The 5,395-nt window shown below is 45.6% G+C and overlaps 1 long non-coding RNA gene across 1 annotated transcript; it reads right to left on the bottom strand.

Annotated features, from left to right (window-relative positions):
- Positions 1-628: 628 nt before the first annotated feature.
- On the bottom strand, positions 629-4,905 carry LOC113962239. The gene is made up of 3 exons (XR_003532490.1): positions 4,895-4,905; positions 3,515-3,520; positions 629-711 (listed from the first exon to the last, which is right to left on the bottom strand). It is a non-coding gene; the product is annotated as an uncharacterized LOC113962239 (long non-coding RNA).
- Positions 4,906-5,395: the final 490 nt, after the last annotated feature.

Raw genomic sequence — 5,395 nt, 5'->3', positions numbered from 1 at the left:
ACACAGAATTCCTAAAAGCCTTTCCGATATTTTTGGAAGAGGGGAAAGCTCCGGAATGGAGACCGATCTCGTATCCCATGTTGAAAGATATTAAAAAAGCTATGGTAGAGTATGGCCTGGGAGCGCCATACACGATCGGTCTCCTGGAGTCCTTCTTCCTTGCATACTTGCTGATTCCATACGATATAAGAGCTGTTATTAATGGTCTTTTTACCACCATCCAGTCCTCAGTATTTGAGGCTGAATGGAAGAAACTAATTGTAACCTACGTAAATGAAAAAATGGAGAGAAGGGGTATCCCTGTGCGGCAGGCAATAGACATGCTCTATGGTGAGGGAAGCTACTCAACCAGAGGGGATCAATCCCGAATTGAACCCAAATTTTTAGAAATCACTAAAGAATTGGCATTAGAAGCAGTAAAAAGGGTGGCGGACGCATACGTCCAAACACCCTCCTTCACCCTCATTAATCAAGGCCCAAAAGAACCGTTTATTGATTTTATAACCAGGCTAAAAGAAGCGATTAAGAGACAAGTCAATCAAAAGGAAAGTCAAGAAATTCTATTTGATAAATTGGTTATTGAAAAAGCTAACGAAGATTGCCAAAAGGCACTAAAAATGCTGAAAAATCCCTCTCTGGTTGAGATGATAGAAGCCTGTAAAAACATCGGCTCCAACTCCCATAAAGCGCGTCTATTGGCTGCCGCCTTTACTGGACCCCAAACATGTTTTAATTGCGGCCAAAAAGGTCATTTTAAGAAACACTGCCCCAAAATTAATTCTGAACCTAACCTATCAAACGTACCCAAATCCCTCTGCCGGAGGTGTGGGAAGGGTTTTCACTGGTCATCGGCCTGTAGGTCGGTGACCAACATAAACGGTGAACCCCTTCCCCCCAGAAAATCTCCCAACATTAAAAGGAAAGTCACCTTTAGCTCCCTGCCCGACCTACGTCAATGCTCTTGTGAGCATTCGGGAAACGGGGAGCAGAGCGCTCAGGGGGGCGCGAAGACACAAATAACCCCTCAACCACACCCCATCTTGCGCCAAACACCGCGCCCATTCACCCCATAACTGGGAAACCTCCGGCAGAACATAACCCTCCTCAAAATCAATGTACCCCCCTAAATTGGATAACCCTTACCGTTACTCATCCATTACCCTTATTAAATCAATGTGAACAGATAATTAAAGTTACACCATCTGCAGAAATAGACTCAGACACTATATATTTGATAGTCTCTCATCTTTCGGCTGTGGCAAGGGGCATTTTTGTAACTCCCACACTCCTGACAGGGTTGACGAACTCCAACATCGCCATCTGTCTAACTGTCCACCTTCCACCTTTACAGCTGGAGGACTGCTTCCCAGTGGCCAAGATGATCCCCACGGATGATCTTCTTTGTGCGGTGTCGTGGGAAGAAGAACGGGGAGATAACTCACTGATGGAAGCCCACTGGGCAACCACAGTGAGGGCCTCTCGACCACTACTAACGTGTCGTGTTCTCTTCCCCCTGTCTAGACACCCACAGAGGGTGACGGTGGAGGGTCTTTTGGACACGGGAGCAGACGTTACCATCATCGCCTCCAAGGACTGGCCACCCAGTTGGCCAGCCCACACGACAGATACAAGGGTCCGAGGTGTGGGAGGAGTCCAACACCCTGTCAGGAGTCGGGAAATGGTAACAGCATACGGGCCAGAGGACAGACCTGCAACTCTACAACCGTATGTACTAAACATACCCGTTACATTATGGGGAAGAGACGCCATGGAACAGTGGCAACTGACACTTGGGACCGAGGAAAATTTTTAGGAGGGGTCACTGAACAAGTGCAGCTGCCCAAACTGATCTGGAAAACAGAAACACCAGTTTGGGTAGATCAGTGGCCCCTTCCCAGACAAAAGCTGCAAATTCTAAATGACCTGGTTAATCAAGAATTGGCTAAAGGACACCTGGAGCCTTCCACCAGTCCCTGGAACACTCCAGTGTTCGTCATCAAAAAGTCCTCAGGTTCCTGGAGATTTCTCCAGGATCTGCGCAAAGTAAATGAAGTCCTCGAGCCAATGGGAGCCCTCCAGCAGGGAATGCCTTCACCATCTATGCTCCCCGCTGAATGGCCCCTGGTGGTGATTGATATTAAGGACTGCTTTTTTCATATATATCTAAATCCGGCTGATTCGGCAAAATTCGCATTTTCGGTCCCTGCCATCAACGCCTGTGAACCCCACCGCAGGTTCCAGTGGAAAGTGCTTCCTCAGGGGATGAAAAATTCTCCAACACTTTGCCAGATGTTTGTGGCAAAGGTGTTGGAACCAATTAGAAAGAAATTTCCGCAATCAATCATCTTCCATTACATGGATGATGTGTTGATCTGCGCAAAAACTAAACTGTCAGTCAGACGAACATTAGACGCTACAATTATGGCCCTAAATTCAAATGGATTGGAAATATCCCCTGAAAAAATACAAAGAGAAGCACCTTGGAGGTACCTCGGACTCCAAATTAACACAAAAACGATAAAACCTCAATCCGTAGAAATTGACAAAAAAGTCCGAACCTTAAACGACCTCCAAAAGCTACTGGGAGCGATCAATTGGATCAGACCTGTGCTGGGGATCACAACCGGTGATCTGCACCCACTGTTCGAACTTCTCAAAGGAGATGCAGATCTGTCCTCCCCCAGATTTTTAACATCTGACGCCAGAAAGGCCCTTACCACAGTCGAAACAAAGATATCCGAGAGACAAACAAGTCGCAGGATGGAGGGACTGCCATCCTCACTAGTCATCATCAGAGAAAAACATCAACCACTAGCGATTTTGGGACAATTTACAACGGGTGGAAAAGACTTCTGTCTGTGGGAGTGGTTGTTCCTCCCCCACCAATTTTCCAAAACGATCGTAACATTGGCAGAAATGATTGGCAAACTGATCTTCAAAGGACGCACCAGGTGTTTAGAACTCAGTGGAGAGGAACCAAATCACATCTACCTCCCATTGACTTCTGAACACCTGGAACAACTGCTGCAAAATTCTACGGACTTCCAAATCGCCATCGGAGGTTACCCGGGAGAAGTCAAATTTCACCTCCCGGCGTGCCCGTTTTTGCAAAGATTAATCCCAATTTCATTAAAACTAAAAGTTATGCAATCAGACCTACCAATTAAAAATGCAAAAACCATTTTTACCGATGGCTCAGGGAGAACCGGAAACGCAGTAATTGTCTGGAAACAAAAAGATAATTGGCACCAAGATATTCACAAAGTACAAGGTTCTCCACAAATTGTAGAATTATCAGCAGTTGTTCGCGCCTTTCAAATTTTTGATAAAGAACCTATTAATATCGTTTCGGATTCGGCATACGTTGTGGGCATTGTCAAAAGGATTGAAAATTCGTATCTAAAAGAAGTATCTAATGAAAAATTATCTAATTTGTTAAAAAAATTGTTGTTTCTAATTGATATTAGGGAATTCAGATATTATATTGTCCACACGAGGTCCCATACTACTCTACCAGGTCCTGTAGCTGAGGGAAACCAGATCGCCGACCATCTGGCAGGTATGGTGGTTACCCCAAATTTGTACCAACAAGCGAAAATTTCGCATGAATTTTTTCACCAGAATGCGCGATCGCTGAAAAAACAATTTGGCCTCAAATTAACTCAAGCAAAAGAAATACTAAAGGCTTGTCCTGATTGCCAAAAAATTGCCCCACTGGTTCCAGAGGGGACAAATCCCAGGGGGCTGTCAGCACTAGAAATTTGGCAATCTGATGTTACGCACATACCAGAATTTGGCAAATTAAAGTATGTTCATGTGTCTGTGGACACGTTCTCAAAAATGATTGTAGCCACCGCGCATTCTGGGGAAAAAAGCAGAGATGTTAAAAAACACTTCCTGTCTGCTTTTGCTAGGATGGGAGTCCCCAAACAAATTAAAACCGATAATGGACCATCCTATGTATCTGCAGACACGAAGAAGTTTTTTGATGATTGGGGAATTCACCATACCACTGGAATTCCTCACAACCCCACGGGACAGGGTATAGTAGAGCGGGCCCACCAAAACATCAAAAATTTACTAAATAAACAAAAGAGGGGGAGTATTGGCCTAACTCCCCAAGAAAGATTAGAAAAAGTTATGTATGTATTAAATTTTTTAAATTTAACAGAGGAACAAGAAACTCACACAGACAGAAGTCCCATAGACAAGCACTTTAAATCAGAAGATATGTTAATTAAGCAGAAAGCAAAAATCATGTATAAAGATGTAATAACAGAATCGTGGACGGGCCCTTTCTCCCTAATCACATGGGGGAAAGGGTACGCATGTATTGCAGGACCAACAGGACCAAAGTGGGTCCCAACTCGGCGAATAAAGATATATCAAGAGCGAGACGCAGCATGTGGACCGTCTACCTCTCCACTCTCTTCACCATCACCCTAAGTTTCATCGATACCTCCACATCATTCCCTCTAAAGAACTGGATGAACCAACCTAATGAAAATCTATGGGTAACGTTGGCGAAAGCTACGGGAACAGACACTCTGTGTCTGGCCCAGTCGGGCGCTGGCAACCCTTTTCAGACCTGTCTCGTAGGGGTCCCTATTTCTTCTACTAACGATTGGAATGCATTTTTACCGCTCACCCGAATTACAGACCCTCTTCCTTTCACTTCCGCTACTCTTGCTCAAGCTGTCTCTCGCACCCATCTTTCTTTTGACCCTCCTCAAGAAATCGACCTTTTCGGTTCGGTCCCTACTAACACCTGCATCATGTTTCACCGCTACACAGAACCCAAATTGTTTACCCCGTTTAATGTCTCTGCTAATAAGCCCATCTATCGCGAGCTTCCTTCTTCCTGGTGCAACCACTCCGTGATCACTGCGGTGACCACGGAGACAATACCGAGGTGGAGAAAACTCCCCCAAGGGTTTTTCCTCCTGTGCGGGGACCGGGCTTGGCAGGGAATTCCTGCATATCCAGAAGGCGGACCTTGCACAGTAGGAAAACTTGCCCTTTTTAATCCAGCTAAATTTCAACTCCCAGACTCCTCCCCGCAAGATCAGGCTCCAAATTCTCTTTCGTCAACAATTAGCAGAACCAAAAGGACATTTGTCCTGTATGAACGTCCAGTCCTCCCAAAACCTCGTCCTACACCTCCCAAACCCCCAGTACCTCTCGCCGCTCCGGCCCCCAAAACTCCTCCTCTTCTTGTTCCACCCTCTTGGACCGCTCCACCACCCTTGCCATTCCCTGCAGACTGTGATTCCAACATTAACATTTGGCCTAAAATAAAAAATTACTGGGCTTCCTTTGGTGTATTTTCAGGAATAGGAACTTCCCACGCGCTTTCACTTCTCACCCACCTCGGTTGCTGGCTTACGAAGGAAGC

Source organism: Neopelma chrysocephalum, unplaced genomic scaffold, assembly GCF_003984885.1.
Source record: "Neopelma chrysocephalum unplaced genomic scaffold, ASM398488v2 Primary Assembly neopelma1_129846, whole genome shotgun sequence".
NCBI lineage: Eukaryota > Metazoa > Chordata > Aves > Passeriformes > Pipridae > Neopelma > Neopelma chrysocephalum.
This window is presented reverse-complemented; position numbering and strand designations above follow the sequence as displayed.